Below are 22,457 nucleotides of genomic sequence, written 5' to 3'. Positions count from 1 at the left end.
AGGCTGACTGCGGTACAATTTTACTGCCGCCAACTTACATTTCGCGGAAAGACGACATGGATAAGATAAGAGACATTAGGGCTCGTGCAGGGGCATATAGGGAGTCATTTTTCCCTCGTTCTGTTTGGGAGTGGAACAGAGACAGAAGATGCTAGTTGTGGTACGAGGTACCCTCCGCCAGGCACCGTATGGTCGATTGCAAAGTATGTATGTAGATGTAGATATCTCAGTGAGGTAAACCCTCTTCGAGAAAGAATCAACAGGGCGGAGGTCTACGTGTACAGCAATACATTTAAGGAAACGTGACACATTTTTGCAAAGCAGTTTCCTCGTGTTTCCATAGCAGCAAAGAGAAGTAAAGAGGATTTGCTGATAAAGAGATGTACTACAGCAGTGGTTGCAAACGCAAAAGAAAATCGTTGCCCCGCTCGTTCATACATCTGCTATGATCGTGTATATTCGAGGACGAATGATCCAGAGTTCGAAAAAGGGTACACGCAAATGTCGCAACAAGCGAATGTTTTGCGCAGGTTTTGCTAACGTGTTTTACACCGCACAGGGCCGTAGCGTTGCAGAGTGACATGTGTCTAAGAACTGAATGAAGAAGATAGAACAAAACGTGTGACTTACTGTAAGTGGCTCAGCCAACTATTTGAGAGTGGAATGTTGGACTCGCTGCTATTGAAACGTCCCCTTAGAACAATTTATACACGACTGTGCTTAACCTGACACACAATATTATTTAGCGCAACGCAATCTGACTTTCAAAAATCCCTGCAAAAGAATGGCCCTGAGTAACATTAAACTATACCTTTCAGAAATCACTTACCTCACAAAAATCTTCGTTACTCGAACTACTGCAATACAGCGAGCGCCACTACTGCCAGCTAAATAGAAGATTCAAACTACTGAAGGCACTAACTACTGATAGGGATAGTTAGCAAATGAAAGATATTAATAGAGAACAAACAATGTATTTACCTTAATATTCATAATTGACATCCAGTATTACAAATTATCAAAACTCCGCCATTTCTCTCCCCATATCCACCACTGGTGGCGGCTCACCTCCAACTGCGCAACGCTACGCGCTGTTCACATCCAGCTATAGCAGTTCATGACAACACTGGCAGACAACCATGCAAACTAGCCACAGGCTGCACACAGGACAGCCAGTGATTTTCATACAGAGCGCTACGTGGCATTACCAATATAAAAATCTAAACAGCCTACTTACATAAAGAAAACATAAACAGCCTACTTACATAGCCCCCGCAATCTAACTTTCAAAAATCCCTGCAAAAGAATGGCCCTGAGTAACATTAAACTATACCTTTCAGAAATCACTTACCTCACAAAAATCTTCGTTACTCGAACTACTGCAATACAGCGAGCGCCACTACTGCCAGCTAAATAGAAGATTCAAACTACTGAAGGCACTAACTACTGATAGGGATAGTTAGCAAATGAAAGATATTAATAGAGAACAAACAATGTATTTACCTTAATATTCATAATTGACATCCAGTATTACAAATTATCAAAACTCCGCCATTTCTCTCCCCATATCCACCACTGGTGGCGGCTCACCTCCAACTGCGCAACGCTACGCGCTGTTCACATCCAGCTATAGCAGTTCATGACAACAATGGCAGACAACCATGCAAACTAGCCACAGGCTGCACACAGGACAGCCAGTGATTTTCATACAGAGCGCTACGTGGCATTACCAATATAAAAATCTAAACAGCCTACTTACATAAAGAAAACATAAACAGCCTACTTACATAGCCCCCGCAATCTAACTTTCAAAAATCCCTGCAAAAGAATGGCCCTGAGTAACATTAAACTATACCTTTCAGAAATCACTTACCTCACAAAAATCTTCGTTACTCGAACTACTGCAATACAGCGAGCGCCACTACTGCCAGCTAAATAGAAGATTCAAACTACTGAAGGCACTAACTACTGATAGGGATAGTTAGCAAATGAAAGATATTAATAGAGAACAAACAATGTATTTACCTTAATATTCATAATTGACATCCAGTATTACAAATTATCAAAACTCCGCCATTTCTCTCCCCATATCCACCACTGGTGGCGGCTCACCTCCAACTGCGCAACGCTACGCGCTGTTCACATCCAGCTATAGCAGTTCATGACAACAATGGCAGACAACCATGCAAACTAGCCACAGGCTGCACACAGGACAGCCAGTGATTTTCATACAGAGCGCTACGTGGCATTACCAATATAAAAATCTAAACAGCCTACTTACATAAAGAAAACATAAACAGCCTACTTACATAGCCCCCGCAATCTAACTTTCAAAAATCCCTGCAAAAGAATGGCCCTGAGTAACATTAAACTATACCTTTCAGAAATCACTTACCTCACAAAAATCTTCGTTACTCGAACTACTGCAATACAGCGAGCGCCACTACTGCCAGCTAAATAGAAGATTCAAACTACTGAAGGCACTAACTACTGATAGGGATAGTTAGCAAATGAAAGATATTAATAGAGAACAAACAATGTATTTACCTTAATATTCATAATTGACATCCAGTATTACAAATTATCAAAACTCCGCCATTTCTCTCCCCACATCCACCACTGGTGGCGGCTCACCTCCAACTGCGCAACGCTACGCGCTGTTCACATCCAGCTATAGCAGTTCATGACAACAATGGCAGACAACAATGCAAACTAGCCACAGGCTGCACACAGCACAGCCAGTGATTTTCATACAGAGCGCTACGTGGCATTACCAATATAAAAATCTAAACAGCCTACTTACATAAAGAAAACATAAACAGCCTACTTACATTATGAATGATGAAGCCTGGTTATATCTGGGAGGACATTTGACCTCTCAGAACACTAGACGCTGGTCAACATACAATCCGTATACAATTAAAGAGGAACCCCATCACAGCGAAAAAATCGGAGAGTGGTGGGCAGTGTCAACATTTTTTGAAACAACAATAAACACTGCTGTGTGTATGCGAATCGTTTAGGTATTTTACGCACAATTGACCCCCTATGAACGTACATATGCTGTTTTTCAATACTATGTGGCGACCTCTCACACTACACGCGAGTCAGTCTCACGTACTTATGAAGTTAGTTAGTTAGTTAGTTACTTTCATGTTCCATGCATCTTTTTGCGCGATAAATCTTCATGATGTGGAACGTGTCACTTTACGTTCGTATTGCACATTAATTTATGCATCCATTTGTACTCTAAACATTAACGTATAATTATTTCTTCCGCCGAAATGAAAACAAGATATACAGATTGAGTTAGCAATTGCTACCCACCCCTTTTACACATTACAAACATAGAAATTCTTCCACCGCATAGAAGGAGTTGTCAAGGAGAAACTTTTTCAATTTATTTTCTGTGGTATCAACGTTCGATACCACATTTTTTAGGGGTTGCGGTTATCGACCGCGGTCCGAATTAGTATCACTGGACCCGCGAGTCGCAAACAGCGCCGCTCCGCGGCTTGCATCAAGTTTCTAGCGAGCTCTCGTCCACTCTTGCTCGGGACGTCAAGTAGTAAAGTAGCACATACTTCAGCTGATAGGAAGCAACCTCCAACAAGGCGCTTAGTAACGTATGGCCTAAGTGAGGCCTCAATAGTTATCTGTTTATAATTATATGTATGTAGCCAAGAAGAATCCTGTACAACCAGTTAAGTAAAATATATATTATTTTTTACCAATGACTTCTAATTATTTTGTCGTTGCAGATCCAGTCCATGCAGCCAGCACCTGATCGACGTTACTGACAAACCTGCTGTGATTCATATGTTTCTGTTTAGCATTGGCCACCAGCCAACATTGGCGACGACTCGTTCGTCGTCATCATAACATTTTCAAATTTTACCTTGCTGTTGATTAGACATTTTATATCACTGAGTAAATGGTCAAACATTTTTGTTGCAGCGTTGTGCACCCCTATCTGTGCTAAAGACAATATTAGTGTTGAGTAATGGCGGTCATTTTTTCGTCTAGTATTGCAATTATGTACCTCATTGTTCCTTTTGAATTGTAGTGGATTATTTACAACAAACATAATGAGGGAATACATATACTGCGAAGCAGTAATCAGAATGCCCAACTCCTTAAACAGACGTCTAAAAGATGATCGCGGGTGAGCAACACATAGTACTCTTACAGCAAATGGTTCTGAGCACTATGGGACTTAACATCTGAGGTCATCAGTCCCCTAGAACGTAGACCTAATTAAACCTAACTAACCTAAGGACATCACACACAACCATGCCCGAGGCAGGATTCGAACCTGCGAGCGTAGCGGTCGCGCGGTTCCAGACTGAAGCGCCTAGAATCGCTCGGCCACAACGGGCGGCATAGTATTCTTACAGCACGTTTTTGGGCAATGAAGACCTTCTTTCTTAAAGATGAGTTAATCCAGAACTTTACTGAATAAAAATAAGCAAATTATATGTCAACTTGCTGATTTCTCTGTCCTCAAAATTTCCTATGATTCTAAGTGCAATTTTGGCTGAAATATATTGTTTTAGGAGCTCCAAAATGTGTTTTTTCCTATTTAAATTCTCATCCATACGGACACCTAAGAATTTGCGTTTATTCACATATGCATCAGATTATAGGAAAACGGGAATCGTTTCAGGACTTAAAAACGGGTATCATAGTCTGTCATGAGCTCGTAAGTAGGAAATTCCGTAGTGATGAGAATCAGAGAAGATGAAGCCCCTTCTAAATATCATCGGAAGGTAAAAATATATGCAACTAGGAGTTTTGGTAACAGGAAATGGAGTTGTGTGGAAGATATAAGAAGCTGAATATCTATTGCTAAAATAGCTTTAGAAAAGATGAAACGTTTCTTAACATGAAAAAGAACTGGGATAGAATTAAAAAAGGACTTCTCGAAGTGTATCATATAGGATGTAAACCTGAATAGCAGCAACTCATGGACAGGGGAAGAATACTCGAATAGTTCTGAAACGTGGTTTTACAGATAGATTCTAAAAGTGAAATGGACTGACATAATGACGAATGGAAAAGTTCTTCTAAGAATAAGAGAGGGAAAAAAAGTAGTGAAAATGAAAAGGATAACGAAAACATATTCGTTGGGTCATAAACTGCGAAAAAATCGGCTGCAGCGAAAGGTGATTGAAGGAAAGTGCACAGCAGCAGAGAGAGAGGTAGAAGTCGATATGCTGGAAGGCGGTAAAATTGGATGGAGTTAGCAGCGTGATAAAGAGGAGGCACAGAACAGGAAAATAGAAGGCATTCAGTAGCCACCTGTTATATAACAGTTTTACCGGAGGAGTAAACGGTTTGCTTCTGTGAAACTGCATTTCTATAGTCCATGCTCTGCTGCCATATTCGTTTCCGTTTTAGTGTCTGCATAGTGTAGAATGATGCGAAACTCTCACTAAACTCTAGGTCTTTTTTTACGGACGTTATGTTTGCTCGACTGATACGCAAAACATTTTTTATGATATTTCATATGAAATTCGACAGTATTGATTGGAATACACACACTGAATTTCTGATTTTATTGCGAATCTTTTTGAGTCGATAACAACTTCTGGAAGGCATTTCAATGGGCGGTAGTACCTCAGTAAGGTACAGAGTTTCTATGCTGATGCCTGGTGCTCTTAAGTCACGATGACAGACGAGATAGTATGAAACGGGCAGTGAACGAAATGGCTCACGATCTGCTTAGCACCACACGCTCAGGTCAGTCCTTTCTGCCCCGCAGACTTCATTTTAACGTAGCCAGTTTCTACAAGAAGACTCTTAACAAATATCCATGTCAACCAAAGTAGGCTGTTTCCTGGGGTTAGTTCCTGTTCTGGTGGTATTCCATCACGATGGGACGTAAGTCAGAGAACGTGTGGTATGCTTTGGCGAGACGTATTGTAGCACATCTACACGCACAACTATCGTCCAGCATTGGTGGCGGGATGGAACGCCTTACCACAAAATGATCCTACGAATCTTGTGACCAGCACTGGAGCTGGTTGGAGAGCGTACATTTCCATCCTTGGTAATCACAGACCCTATTAAGAACCATATCCCGACTTTTGTCTTGCCCAGGAGAACTTCACAAATCTCGGTGACTTCCGGCTAACAATTGTCTTTAAATGAAAGCGTTATTTCTGTGGTCCTCATTATGCGTTTCTTTCACTTATCTTCTGTACTATACAGCAGTAGTTTTTTCCTCTGTTCGGACGAAGTTTCATAGAGTTAGTCACTTGCCAGTGACGTACCATGCTAAAGTTTCTTTCGTCCTAATGTTTTCTACACTAGTCATATTTGTGGAGGCCAAATTTTGGATTCAGATAGGAAGATACAGGATCATATACAATGAAGAGCTAAAGAAACTGGCACACCTACCTAACATCGTGAAGGGCCCTCGCTAGCACGCGCAACTGCTGCAGCGCGACGTGGCATGGACTCGACTCATGTCTCAAGTAGTGCTGCATGGAACTGACAACATGAATCCTGAAGGGCTGTCCATAAATCCGTAAGAGAACGAAGGTGTGGAGATCTGAATTCTGGACATGTGGGGTATCGCAATGTCCTGCTGGAATTCCCGAAGCCCGCCAGAATGCACATTGGACACGAATGAATACAGGTGATCAGACAGCATGCTAGAGTCTACAGCATGTTAGAGTCTACATCTGCTTCTACATCTACACCCATACTCCGCAAGCCATGTGACGGTGTGTAGTGGACGGTACATTGAGTACCTCTATCGGTTCGCCCATCTATTCCAGTCTCTTATTGTTCGTGGAAAGAAAGATTGTCGGCATGCCTCTGTGTGGGCTTTAATCTCTCTGATTTTATCCTCATGGTCTCTTCGCGAGATATACGTAGGACGGAGGAATATACTGCTTGACTCCTCGGTGAAGGTATGTTCTCGAAACTTCAACAAAAGCCTGTACCGAGCTACTGAGCTTCTCCCTTGCAGAGACTTATACTGGAATTTATCTATCTTCTCCGTAACGCTTTCGCGATTACTAAATGATCCTGTAACGAAGCGCGGTGCTCTCCGTTGGATCTTCTCTATCTCTTATATCAACGCTATCTGGTACGGATCCCAAACCGGTGAGCAGTATTCAAGCAGTGGGTGGACAAGTGTACTGTAACCTGCTTCCTTTGTGTTCGGACTGCATTTGCTTGCCGGCCGCGGTGGTCTAGCGGTTCACGCAGTTCGGCGCTAGCGGCCGTGCGAAGCGGAGGTCCGTTACTTTCGCCTGTGCGGCGTGTGCGAGTGTTTGTTTACTTGTGGACTTAGTCTGCGCGCGGGCTAGTAACAACGATCATGGCGAACAAGTACAGGAAAACTACATTACGATTCATTTTCTGCAAAGACTACGAACGACCAAGGGCTTTAGCAGTGGAGCGATTCATTCGAGAGGACGTCAAGATACCGCCCGACGATATTGTCGGAATTCATCTGTCCATCGTTAGTCCCACGGTGTATGTTAAGATGGTAAATGACGCGGCGTGTGAGAGAATTCTACAGGCGACAAAAGCAGGTCTCCGATTTTGCCATAGTGACGGGAATGTCGGCACGGTAACTGTAGAACATGCTGGTCTGGGTGTACGGACAATACGTGTTTTTGAGCTGCCATTTGAGCTCCCGGCTGACGAAGTTATCGAGGCTTTTAAGCCATACGGCACGGTACATGGTCACACAGCAGAACGCTGCACACAATTCGCCACGTACCCAGTTCTTAACGGAGTGCGACAGATCACTATTGATCTTCAGAAGTCACATATACCGTCCTATCTGACAATTGGTGGTTGTCGGGCGGTGGTGATTTACGATGGTCAACCACGTACATGTTCTGGCTGTGGCCAGGAGGGACACCTCAGGTCGAACTGTATGCAACGGCGGATTACGCAACTGCCTTCAGATGTGCGGGAGCCGTCACCGGCGATGACAGTACTACCGATCACCTATGCCAAAGCCCTCACTGCGTCCGCTGATGACCGAAAAGACACAGCCCTGGTGGAAGATCAAGATGGCACTCTCCGAAACCTTGTAGCAGACGTCGGGATGACAGAGGATGCTGCTCCATCGAGCATACAATCTACGGCGATATCAGATGAGACCGAACTCCCACCAAGCACACCTATAGTACACGAAGCAGTTCCAACCACTACGGATGCTGTTCCGTCTGGAACGCACTCTGTGACGACAACATCAGTTTCGACCGAACTCCCGCCAAGTACAACGATGGGACTCGAAACACTTCCTGTTCCTACGGATGCTTTTCTGTCGGGCAGCCGTGATTCCCTACAATCTGAGGACATGGAAGGAAGATCACGCAAACAACGTTCCCCGAAAAGGAGGAAACGGCGTCGTCGCACGACATCTCCTAGGGATGACTCCCCATGCCCCGACGACGATGTGCCTGTGGACCAAGACGACACAACAGCCTCTACGAAACAGGATGAGGCAATGGAAACTGTTCGATCAGACCCGCAGCGGTCTGTCACATTGACGGTACCGGGACGTCGTGATGCTGAAGAGGAATCACAACCAGTTGGCTCTCCAGACACAGATGCTGTGGCAATGGACACGAATATATCACTGCCTGCAAAGATGTTGTATGACGATATTGAGGAGGCGCCGGACGTCATACAGAGGCAGCCGGCACTCACGAAGACGGCCGAATAATTGCTGAAGGTGTAGGGAGAGGGGCGAGAGAACGTCTTATAACTCAGCCCCCAGCGCCGATGCAGGGAGATGGTGTTGCGCATCGACAGAGTGGGATTCAACGCCATGCGAACCGTATTGCGACATTAAATATAAATGACGTGCGTTCACCGGCCAAAATACACCTTCTGAAGGAAACGATTTGGGCATCTGATGTGGATATTACTTTGCTGCAGGAAGTCCACATAGCTGCACTCCCATACATCGCAGGCTACCAATCCTATTCGTCACATGGAGATCACAATGGGAGTGGGGTGGCAGTTTACGTGCGAGATGGCTTCCCAGTGGAAAACGTGTGTTACCTTCCGTCGGCCAGGGGAATGGCTTTCACGACGTTTGGGACACGCATCATCAATCTTTATGCACCGTCGGAAAACAATCGGCGGCGGGAAAGGGCGCGATTTTATGCAGAAGACATTGCCCCACTTTTCCATGGACGTTATGAATGTGTAATAATTGGTGTAGATTTCAACTGTGTTCTCAGCCAGAAAGACCAATGGCCGCAAGCAAACATCAGCCAAGAGTTGCGAATCGTTGTCACCGACCTTGTACTTAGTGACACGTGGGACTTACGACATGGAGATGCACCGGGATACACCTATGTGACCAGTCATTCGGCGAGCAGGTTAGATCGCATTTATATCTCACGCGCTCATGCATATGATGTCCAGGACGCGGAACGCTGGCCATTGGCATTTTCCGATCACAGCGCTTACATCGGTACGGTGCTTCTTCCCTGTAGAGAGGTGTGGAACAGTAAGGCCCCGTGGAAATTAAACATTCAACATCTACATGATCATGAATGCCGTCACAGGATCCTTGAGACATGGACGATGTGCGAGCGAAGGGTTGGAAGGTATGCGACGAAGCTTGATTGGTGGCTGACTTGTGCTAAACCGGCGCTTCGCCGTACGTTCATCTCATATAGCAGGGAGATGGCAGAATGGCGCCGCCGTACGACCGACTTTTATTTTGCAGCGCTGCGCGACCTGGACGATGGTCCGCCGGGACAGGACGTCTGGATCGAACGCAAAAGGATAAAAGCTAAACTAGTGGCTTTAGCTCGGAAACATCTTCAGGGAACCATGGTGCGCGCCAGATGCCACGATACGATAATGCACGAGGTTCCTTCCATGCACCACGTCGTAAATGAACGAAAGCACCGACGACGCGTTTTGGTACGGGAATTAATTACCCGCGAAGACCGAAGAGTGACGCCTCAAGCGGACATTGTCTCTGCATTCGTCGACCATTACCAACACATCTATCGGGAAGAAGCAGCCCCTGTCGATGACCTCGAACGTATAGCCACGTACGTCTCCCGTACACTGACGGTGGAAGCCGCGGGAACCTTACTGGAAGCCATTAGCTGTGAGGAAGTACATGATGCGATCGCAAAGGGTGCGTTGAATCGGTCCCCAGGCATTGATGGACTTCCTGCTGAATTTTATCGAGAATTTCGCAACGAAATGGCACCGCGATGGACGGAAATGTACAACGAGATGTTAAATTCCGATGCGCCTATTCCACCGGCTTTTATGGAAGGCCTCTTGGTGCCAGTACATAAACCGAAGCCAGGAATTACGGTCACACATTATCGCCCCATCACCCTGCTTAATGCCGACTATAAGATCTTTGCACGGTTACTAGCGTCCCGATGTCGTATGTTAATTCGTAGCGTTCTCTCTCCAGAACAGACGACACCGGGTGGATCGGTGAATGTGCAAACAGCTACTGGCGAATGCCGTGATGTGATAGCGCTGGCGGAGGAGTGCCGGCTTAAAGCGGCGATGGTGGCGGTTGATTTTGACAGTGCTTTTGATAAGGTGCGCCACAACTATCTGTACGCTGTACTGGAACAAATGGGATTTCCAGACCGATTTACTGGTCTCATTAGAAGGATTTATGGGGGCGCACAATCCTTGGTACAGGTTAATGGGCGTATAGCAGGGCCCATTCAAATTCGACGATCCATTCGCCAGGGCTGCCCTCTTTCGATGCTGCTGTTCGCGATAGCGTTGGAACCATTAATTGGGAGGCTAACAAATTCTCTTTCTGGGATGGAACTGCGGGGCTACACCTTCAAATGTCGTGCCTATGCGGACGACCTCCTGCTGCTCGTTCGTTCTGAAGAAGAGGTGAAGACGGTCCTTGAACTGTTGTTGGACCACAGTGTGACGGCGGGTAGTGCAGTGAACATGAACAAATCGGCAGCAATGCCGGTTGGAAGGGGCCTTACGCCAGAAGAAATCAGTCCGTTTCCTTATGTGCAACGATTCCGCTATCTCGGCATAGACTTTACCTCATCTGTAAAACATACTGCGGCAGTTAACTACCGACGTATTTTACAGACAACACGTACCATGGTCCGACAACATCTCCTACGGCGCCTTGATTCTTTGCAGCGAGTCGAATATCTGAACACTTATGTGGTTTCTCGAATGGTGCATATTTCGCAGATCCTGCCCCTACCACTCACGCTCGGACGTCGACTTCAATCAGCACTAGGCTATTTTGTGATGATTGGATCGCCCCTCAAGGTGCGATACACAACGCTCACGCTCCCTACGGACAAGGGGGGACTCGGACTTAAGAAAGTTCACTGCCGAGCGACGGCGCTCCTTCTAGCCACGATGTACAAGCAATGGCGTAGCGGGCGTGATTCCCTTGCATCCCGCCTACTGGATCTCCTAGTTCCAGCGTCCCTCACACCTCCGGTAGCGGTGGTCAACATTACGCCACATTTTGCGCATGTATCAACATTTATCGTGGAACTTAGTTATGTCAGAGACGAGCTTCCGCGCACGAGACCACCATGCGCGAAGGATTTTTATGTTTGGCTGCAACGACGGATAAGTCGTAATGTCATTGAACTCAAACACCCCAAGTTGCATTGGCCGAATATTTGGAGACATGTGCACCAAAAATTCCTTCCTACCTTCGTTCGGGCACTGTGGTTCTCTGTCACCTGTGGCAAGTTCAACACCAACGAACGACTCTATGCAATTGGACTAGTGGACACTCCACTATGCCCGAAATGTCGCCAAGTGGATGACGACCATCACCGCTTAACTTGTATCGCGGTGGAGGACGTATGGCTCCTAGGAAGACAGATGGTGGCTTGCTACCTCCGTGTGACCCCGCAACATATTACACCTGCTTCCTTCTTACATCCGGAGAGTGACTACTTTCCGGCGACTAAATCACACTCGATCATCTGGGTCAAAGGTTGGACGATCGCGTACCTCTATGGGGATGCTGCCAAGACGCGACTCGACTTTTGGTATTTCTTGCAGCAAGCCCACAATGAGGTTCATAGATGGTCACACTATGGGAAAACCTTTGCCAGCTATCTTCACGCAGTCTTCCTCGACCCCCCACGCAGTTAGGATGTGCCGGGTGCAGTCGGTGTGCACATTTGACAGCTGATAATGAACCTCACGCTTCTCTCACCGCTCCATATATAATGCACATACCAAACATGAAATGATCTACATGTTCCTTTTAACAGAGTGATCTTTATGGAAAATAAATAAATAAATAAATAAAAACAACATCCCTGTTCCTTTACATTTGTGATTTGTTTTACAATGATTTTTTTTTGTTTTTTTGTTTTTGCAGAGTATGCATTTCATTTAGTGTTTGTGAACTGCCTAATTTTGTATCCAAATAAAAACACGCAAAAAGTGTTCTGAAAAAAAGTGGTTCTAGGCGCTCAGTCCGGAACCGCGCGACTGCTACGGTCGCAGGTTCGAATCCTGCCTCGGGCATGGCTGTGTGTGATGTCCTTAGGTTAGTTAGGTTTAAGTAGTTCTAAGTTCTAGGGGACTGATGGCCACAGCTGTTAAGTCCCATAGTGCTCAGAGCCATTTGAACCATTTTTTTTTTTTTTTGTATTTGCTTAGGATTCTTCCAATGAATCTCAGCCGGGCATCTGCTTTTACCGACGATTGATTAAAATTGTCATTCCATTATAAATCACTCCTAATTTCTACTCCCAGATAATTTATGGAATTAACTGCTTCCAGTTGCTGACCTGCTATATTGTAGCTAAATGATAAATGATCTTTCTTTCCATGTATTCGTAGCACATTACACTTGTCTACATTGAGATTCAATTGCCATTCCCTGCACCATGCGTCAATTCGCTGCAGATCCTCCTGCATTTCAGTACAATTTTCCATTGTTACAACCTCTCGATATACTACAGCATCATCCGCAAAAAGCCTCAGTGAACTTCCGATGTTATCCACAAGGTCATTTATATATATTGCGAATAGCAACGGTCCTACGACACTCCCCTGCGGCACACCTGAAATCACTCTTACTTCGGAAGACTTCACTCCATGTAGAATGACATGCTGCGTTCTGTTATCTAGGAACTCTTCAATCCAATCACACAGTTGGTCTGATAGTCCATATGCTCTTACTTTGTTCATTAAACGACTGTGGGGTACTGTATGAAACTTCTTGCGGAAGTCAAGAAACTCGGCATCTACCTGGGAACCCTTGTCTATGGCCCTCTAGTTGACGAATAGCGCAAGCTGGGTTTCACACGATCGTCTTTTTCGAAACCCATGCTGATTCCTACAGAGTAGATTTATAGCCTCCAGGAAAGTCATTATACTCGAACATAATACGTGTTCCGAAATTCTACAACTTATCGACGCTAGAGATATATGTCTATAGTTCTGCACATCTTTTCGACGTCCCTTCTTGAAAACGGGGATGATCTGTGCCCTTTTCCAATCTTTTGGAACGCTAAGCTCTTCTAGACGTATCTAGAGGTACCAGGGGTCCCATATCACTCCAACTGCAACGCCCATTACAGAGCCTCTAACAGTTTGAACAGTCCCCTGCCGACATGCAGAGTCGATGGATTCATGAGGTTGTCTCCATAGCCGTCCATCCGCTCGATATAATTTGAAAAGAGACTCGTCCGACCAGGCAACATGCATCCAGTCATCAACAATCCTATGGTGTTGACGGCCCCAGGCGAGGCGTAAAGCTCTGTGTCGTGCAATCATCAGGAGTATACAAGCGGGCCTTCGGCTACGAAAGCCCATCTCGATGATATTTCGTTGAATGGTTCACACGACGACACTTGTTGATGACCCAGCGTTGAAATCTGCAGCAATTTGGGGAAGGGTTGCACTACACCCGACGTTGGTCCCGTTCTTGCATGATCTTATTCCGGCCGCAGCGTTGTCGGAGATTTGATGTTTTACCAGATTCTTGATATTCACGGTAAACACGTGAACCGGTCATACGGGAAAATCCCCACTTCACCGCTACCTCGGAGATGCTGTGTCCCATCGCTCGTGCGTCGACTGTACCACCACGTTCAAAGTCGCTTAAATCTTGATAACCTGCCATTGTACCAGCAGTAACCGATCTAACAACTGCGCCAGACACTTGTCGAATATAGACGTCGCAGACCGCAGCGCCGTATTGTGCCTGTTTACATTGTATTTGAATACGCATGACTATACCAGTTTTCTTGGCGCTTCAGTGTAGAACATACCTCGCAGAATCTGTCAATAGATAATGGCCGTGGGAGTCACATTTTATTACTGGGAAAACATTCTCGAAAATAAAGCATTTAAAACATACCGTTAGCAAATGATATGTCCCGTAACATTAACATATATCGTTTTAGCCTTCTCACATTGTCACTCACAAGCCTTTTCACATAACTTAATCGAAGTCCAAATTGATTTTATCGACTCGGAGTGATAAGCGTACACCAGACGTATGCTACGTGCAGCAGACTCACTCGTAAGCATTAGCGTGATTACACGGCGAGTTCGGATATAATAACTTTCCATGAGACAGGAAAGCTTGTTTCCATGTGCCAGCACGGATTTAGAAAGCATTGCTGCTGAGAAACTAAGTTGATGTCCCACTTAGTATGGATGGAGAACAACACGCAGATTCCATTGTCGTAGATTTACGGAAAGCGTTTGATACGTTGTCCCACTGCAGGCTGTTGAAGGAGATCCGAGCATACAATATAGGTTTACAGAAATGTGAGTGGCTCGAACACTTTTTAAGTAACAGAACCCAATTCGTTGTCCTCGTCTGCGAGTGTTCATCAGACATATGGGTATCTTCAAGGATGCTACTGGGAAGTGTGGCAGAACAGCGGACAGAGTGAGTACCAATTTACGGCAGTTTGCTGATGACGCTGTGGCGTGCGGGAATGAGTCATCGTTGAGCGACTGTAGGAGTATACAAAACGATTTAGACAGAATTTCTAGTTGATGAGATGAATGTTAGCTTCCTTTAAAATTAGAAAAACGCAAGTTCATGAGGATGAGTTGGGAAAACAATGCCCTAACGTTCGAATACAGCATTAAGAAGATGGTGCTTGACACTGTCACTTCAGTTAAATATCTAGGCGTAATGTCGCAGATTCGTATGAAATAGAATGGATACGTCACATTAGCAGTAGGGAAGGCAAGTGCTCGACTCCCTTTTGTTGGGAGAATTTTGGTAATATGTAGTTCGTCTGTAAAGGAGTCGGTGACCCATTCCTGAATGGTGTTCGAGTGTTTGGGATTCCCAGAGGTTTGGATTAAAGGATGATGTCGAAGCAATTCCGATGTGTGCTACTACATTTGTTACCGATAGTGTCGGTCAGTACGCAAATACTACGGAGAATCTTCGTGAACACAGTTATGAATCCCTGGGAGGAAGACGACGATCACTTCGCGAATCACTTCCGGAAATCTGGAGGACCGTCACTTCAGGTCGACTGCAGAACGGTTCTGGTGCCGTCAACGTGCAATTCTTGTACGGACTACGAAGATAAGATGCGAGAGGTTACGGCTCGTACGGAGATAGTTGTTTTTCCCTCGCTCTGTTCGCGAAAGGAACAGGAAATGAAATAACTTGTACATGTACGTGGTACACTCCGCCAAGCACCGCACAGTGGCTTTCGGAGTACGTATGTAGAGGTAGGTGTAGATGTAGATGTAGATTTCATATCCAGAGGTGTTTCGAAACTACTGTATCTTTCGTGAATTCATTGGCAGTTAGCATGTAAAACTTATCAATTTTTACTCGAAATAAACAGAATTTTTGTGAGTAACTCATTTAATACTATAACGCTTCCCCATATTTATGGGGAACTGTATCAAAGTAATATTTTTTGTATTGAGAGAAAACCGAAAATCCCTATTGACACATTTCCGTATCTCACCAGAAAGAACTGGTGTAAGAAATCTAGTTCGATATTTCATATCTACAGCTCAGATAAACTTGGAAATCTGCTTAATATTTGAGACACCATGGTTTGTGTTTGCCAGTGAAACATTTCCGCCCGTCTGGGTGAGATTGAACTTTCAACAGACGAAAGATCAAAAGTTGGCTCAACGCTCTCTGCTTTTCTCTCTGGCAGAAAATGTTTAATTTTTGCTACCAGACTATTCCACTTCCTAACTTTTACGGCGGTTAGCAATTCATATTAGGTGACAACAGAAGAGAAAGTTTTAAAGGCATTTGTCCTCTCTCTTTAGAATTAAGAACTGCATCAAGTAATTATTCAGTTTTACGGCTATTTACGAACCTCGTAACTTGGACGTTTATTGTAATAAGAAATGCCGCTTACAGCGGGGGGAAGCCACATTAAAACTTCTTAAATGGGCTCAGATGTTCCAATAAACTGAGTTTAGAATCTTCTTCAAGATCAACTGTCGGTTATTAATGGAAAAGAATGCATCTTGACAAAGTCTACACTCCCTTTTTACTCATCATAACGTGCTCAGTTAACTTTAATCCATATTTAACGGTTACAATGGCAGTTAAGATTCTCACATTAAAAAAAGAAAAATGTGTATGAAAAGTGAGTGAGTGAGCTCTCCTAGAAACTCTTTACCGTCTGGCGTATTTGCATGGTGCGAATTTGAAATATGACTACATTAATTATTTGCTCCCATTGCTGTGTAGTATATTAATATGCGCACATAAAACACTTGGTTGATTGTCTCATACAGAGAAATAATGAAAGAATAATTTCTTTTCCTTTATATCTTATTCTGCTAACGACAATTTCCGGAGTCCAAGATATGGGCTCATGTGCAACACTAAATAAGTTTTAGTTTGGAATCTTTATTTGTAATATTATTCATATAATAATGCCTCCTCTAATGTAGCTAACTGTAAGACATATGGCGAACCCCGACAGAAGAACGTGAAATTCAAGGAACCACAGAAAGCAAACTTGTCTCGCTGGAATTGTCTGCGTTTCCGTAAAGAGGAAGCAACTGGTTCAGAGGGTAAAAAATTTATCGTTGTCTAGTTAGAGATCGCAGAGGACAATATCTTAAAATTAAACAGCTACACTAAACGCGTAAAAACTGGAAATGGGATACAAGTTTTTCACTTCTTTTTTGCTACATCCTAGGCTTCCAATGACCCTCCAGCCTCGTGACTTTATACTGAGTACAATTATTAAAAGAAAATTCAAAAGTACCTGATTTCGCAGAACGTCTCGAGAGCTTTTATCTTCTTAACAGACGCTTTTCAACCCACAGAACTTACGCTGCAAAAAGAAAGTTATCCCGAACGCTCTGCATTATGTTACCTGAAGCTCGAAGAGACATTCTTCTGACGGTGTTCCACTTTCCAAAGAAATGAGGTAATGTCATACAGTTTGTTATTACTAGAAAAATAAATGAAAGACACGAGGAGCCTAAGGAATGGTACGACACAATAGGGATCCTGTGATACGGGGAAGTATATTACGTCTAGTTATTATAATCTCGAGAACAATTACAAGTTAAAGAATAAAAAGCCATGTACACAGATGAAGTTTCGTAGTGATGTGTTTGTTTATACATTGAAGTGCAAAGAAACTGGTATAGGCATAAGCATTCAAAAACAGAGATACGTAAACAGGCAGAATACGGCACTGCGGTCAGGAACGCTGTAATATTAGTAATTTTCGCCTCACAAACATTAATATACGCTCAATAGTAAACGCCTGATGGCCTAAAGTTATCGAACAATTGTAAAGTAAAAGAAATGAACCATCGCATAGCAGTGACAGAATCTATTATTCTTTATCTTTGCCGTTCTTGCGCGGTGCCAGTAAATCTCTATGTACATGTATCGATTAATGGTGTAAAAAAAAAAAAAGAATTCTGTTGTTTCAAGACAAATGAGGCTTTTGGCGCCTCACCTTTTACTGTTTGTATTCCATGAGAGGCGGACGCGGACTTGCTGCGTTCCGCAACTGTATTTTATATTCTAAGTGAAAGTATTGAGTGAATATGCTAATTGTTATTTTTTCCAAACAGAAAACATGTAGTTTCTTGTAACTGATATCGAACAGACAGCGTCAAGAGGACATTTTTACTGTTATGTATAAAGTATCTAACCACAATGGTCATCTATTGTAATTTAATATGAAAAGGTACGTAGCATTAAAAAACGTGTGTTAAAGATAAGTGTGCTTATTTTAGTAAATTAACCTTGATGATTCCATCTCCTTATTTACCTGTATGATAATTATTTTTGTGTTACTTCATCACCAGAAATACGATCACGCTGATGGGCCGAATGCAGCATGAGGCAGAAGGAACATTATCGTTTTCCTATTATTTCTGAACCAACTCCTTTTTTTAATTGTGTAGTGTTGCATTTCTTTTAAAGTCTATAAATCTTCTGGTCCCTTAGTGTTGATCCGGGTATGACTACATCGCGACTATAAAAATGCACAAAAATGATAATGTTTCTTCCGAACGATTTCAAATATATATACATCAATATGCTGCTCTTATTCAGGTATTTAATGCTCAACGTATGTTATTATAATAGTGTAATCAATCCCTGATTCTGTTGCCAAGTGGCCCACCAAAATATTCACTATTTCGACATTAAAAAAAAAAAGTAACAGTTCTTTTTATTTTCGTCCCCCAAGAGCAACGCTACAACGCCTATATAAGACAACAAGTGTCTGCCGCAGTTGTTACATCGGTTGCTGCTGCTACCATGCCACTTTATCAAGATTTAAGTTTGTTTGAACGTAATGTTATAGTTCGCGCACGAACGATGAGAAACAGCATCTCCGAGGTAGCGATTAAGTGGGTATTTTCCCGTACAATCATTTCACAAGTGTACCGTGAATATCAGGTTTCTGGTAAAACATCAAATCTCCAACATCACTGCGGCAGAAAAAACATCATGCTAGAACGGGACCAACGATGACTGAAGAGAATCGTTCGACGTGGTGCAAGTGCAACCCTTCCGCGAATTGCTGCAGATTTCAATACTGGACCATCAAGAAGTGTCAGAGTGCGAACCATTCATCCATATGTGCTTTCGAAACGGAAGGCCCATTCGTGTACACTTAATGACTGCACGACACAAAGCTTTACGCCTCGCCTCGGCCAGTCGACATCGACATTGGACTGTTGATGACTGGAAACATATTGCCTGGTCGGACGAGTCTTGTTTCAAATTGCACCGAGTGGATGGATGTGTAAGGATGATGTGAAGACAACATCATGAATTCATGGTCCCTGCATGTCAGCAGGGGACAGTTCAAGCTGGTGGAGGCGTTGTAATGGTGTGGAGCGTAAACAGTTGAAGAGATATGGGACCCCTGATACATCTAGATACGACTCTGACAGGTCACACGTACGGAAGCATCCTGTATGATCACCTGCATCTATTCATGTCCATTGTGCATTCCGAGGGACATGGGCAAATCCAACAGGACAATGCGACGCCCCGCACGTCCAGAATTTCTGCAGAGTGGCTCCAGGAACACTCTACTGAATAAGACTTCCGTTCTCCACCAAACTCTCCAGACATAAACATCATTGAGCATATCTGGGATTCCTCGCAACGTACTGTTCAGAAGAGATCTCCACTCCCTCTTACTCTTACGGATTTATGGACAGCCCTGCAGGATTCGTGGTTATCAGTTCCCTCCAGCATTAGTTCCCTCCGCCATTAGTCGAGACCATGCCACGTCGTGTTGCGGCACTTCTGGATGCTCGCAGGGGCCCAACAGACATTAGGCAAGTGTACCAGTTTCTTTGGCTCTTCAGTGTATATCAGTCACCATTTTAAATTTACTACTGAATAGTTTAATAAGAACAAAGAATGTTGGCTCCCAACTTCGAGGATTTGGAACTAACAAGGTATTTTCACGGAGATAATTATGAATTCATAGTAATGACTGCTAGTTTGTAGGGATCAACCAGTAATACTACTTCAGTTACGACACCACGATGTCTAGGAGAATATTTCGATGTACTAATATTAGTATTTTAATTGTTATTAAATTAGACAGGTACACTTTTCAAGAACATGCAGCCTTCCTCAGATGCCCAGTCGTTTCATGTTATAGTAAACAACATGATGTAACAGAGGTTGAGCAGTCCTATCCTATAAGTTGAACGTTAATGTAAGGCAATTATAACACATGGTAGAGATAGCAGTGTGCTACCAGAATGCATCGCGATAGTTTAAGTATATGTTTTGCTAAGCAAACACTAAATGTAATTTCTAGTTATTTGTCGGATCAGTTACAGACGAAGCATAGATCTCCATTTATGTAACGCGGACAGCGGATATTATGCGATTTCACTGGGTGCACGGATACCGAAGACACTGAGGACTGACTAGAAAGAAACATTAAAAATCGGAAACCATACAACACGATAGTTACTGCTTGATGTGACTTCGTTGTCCTCCACGACAAGCTGAACTAGTATAAAGTTGAAACTTCCTGGCAGATTAAAACTGTGTGCCCGACCGAGACTCGAACTCGCGACCTTTGCCTTTCGCGTGCAAGTGCTCTACCATCTGAGCTACGGATGCACGACTCACGCTCGGTACTCACAGCTTTACTTCTGCCAGTACCTCGTCTCCTACCTTCCAAACCTTACAGACGCTCTCCTGGAAACATCCCCCAGGCTGTGGCTAAGCCATGTCTCCGCAATATCCTTTCTTTCAGGAGTGCTAGTTCTGCAAGTTTCGCAGGAGAGCTTCTGTAAAGTTTGGAAGGTAGGAGACGAGGTACTGGCAGAAGTAAAGCTGTGAGTACCGGGCGTCAGTCGTGCTTCGGTAGTTCAGTTGGTAGAGCACTTGCCCGCGAAAGGCAAAGGTCCCGAGTTCGAGTCTCAGTCGGGCACACAGTTTTAATCTGCCAGGAAGTTTCATATCAGCGCACACTCCGCTGCAGAGTGAAAATCTCATTTTAGTATAAAGTTGTCTGGATTGCAGGCAGTGAATTCGCCGAAACGGCGAAATGCTGATGAGTGTTCATCCCATCGTCTCCGCGCTATTTCGACGAACTCACTCGACTGCAAACTCGAGGAGTTTATATCAATTTGCAGCTCAGTGATCTAACGCTATCTCGGACAGTGGAAGCCATAAAACTGCGTAACGTCATGAACATAGGGGTGGAGCATAACGAGTAATGAATCTGATATTGTATGATATAGCGCATGGATTGCAGAATGTGAAGCGGTTTGGTATTTTCACGCAGACGTAGATAGTGCTGTGTCATCCGAACATGACATAGACAGGACGAAAGCACCACAGGCTCAAAGATGCGAGCTTGTGCCAGTGCCATAGAGTCTCGCCACTTGTAGGAATTTCATCAGCGCCACGGGCGGCGCTGAGGATGAAGATATCGACTTCGTCTCGGCCAATTGCCGGCCGAGTACAATTCGCCAATGACCCAAAGACCTTGTAAAAAATAACTAGACTCACTGATGGCGCTGCAGTCGCGGGATAATTTGAACCTTCGGCTGGACGCCATTATAGTGGTTGTAGTCTGATGTGTTGTGTTGTATTGTTGTTTATGAAGACCCAGATTCAACGTTGTATATTTGTTGGGGCGTACATACAGTATTTGTTACTCGTAATTCTACTGTCTGTACGTTCCAATCAAAAGAAGTACAATGGTGAAGTGTTGTGCAGCGATTAATTGTACAAATAAATTCGAGAAAGGAACGAATATTATATTTCACAGATATATGAATATTTTAAGTTGTTTTGTATGTCAGTGCACTTGCTTAATAAATGTTTTTGTAACACGGTACTAGAATATTGTCTGTGCATCTATTTGCAGGTTTCCTTTCTCAAAACCGCAGCTGTTACAAAAATGGTTACACGCTGTCAGGAGGCAAGATTTCCGACCGACAAAATACGATTTTATATGTTCTGATCATTTGAAGAAAGTTGGCTGATCGGTTGTGTTTTCATGATCTAGATTAGGTTGAAACTTGATAATCTGGTCGTGAGTTGCCGAAGCACTATGCCATATAAAACGCACTTCTCGTCATAAAATCTAAAGCAAGGTAGAGTCAGAAAATATCTATTAATATAGTGGGCAAATCTTCGAGTATTTTGATGCATTTTGCGTACATCTATCGTAAATGAACTACGAAAAAGGCTAGCGGTCCAGTACATAACTTTTAGCTACGGCAGATTCCATGTAGTACGTAAGATAAATTCATAAACAGTGACTAGTTGCTGTTTGTTCATAAATTAAAAAGTATATTGTAGTAAAGTATTTAAATGAGGCATTATGTTTGTGAGCTAACTCAAGGGAAGGCATTTTATAACCAAAAGCGATGTATAAACATTCGAACTCTGCGCGTCAGTTTACCACTCTAATGGCCGCCGTCCAGCTATTCAATTTGTCCGCTCTTCACAGTCGACCACTCGTGCGGTTGTGGGGGCCTGCAATGACCGG

Source organism: Schistocerca cancellata, chromosome 3 (genome assembly GCF_023864275.1).
Source record: "Schistocerca cancellata isolate TAMUIC-IGC-003103 chromosome 3, iqSchCanc2.1, whole genome shotgun sequence".
In the NCBI taxonomy this organism is placed as follows: domain Eukaryota; kingdom Metazoa; phylum Arthropoda; class Insecta; order Orthoptera; family Acrididae; genus Schistocerca; species Schistocerca cancellata.
Note: the sequence above shows the minus strand (reverse complement) of the source record.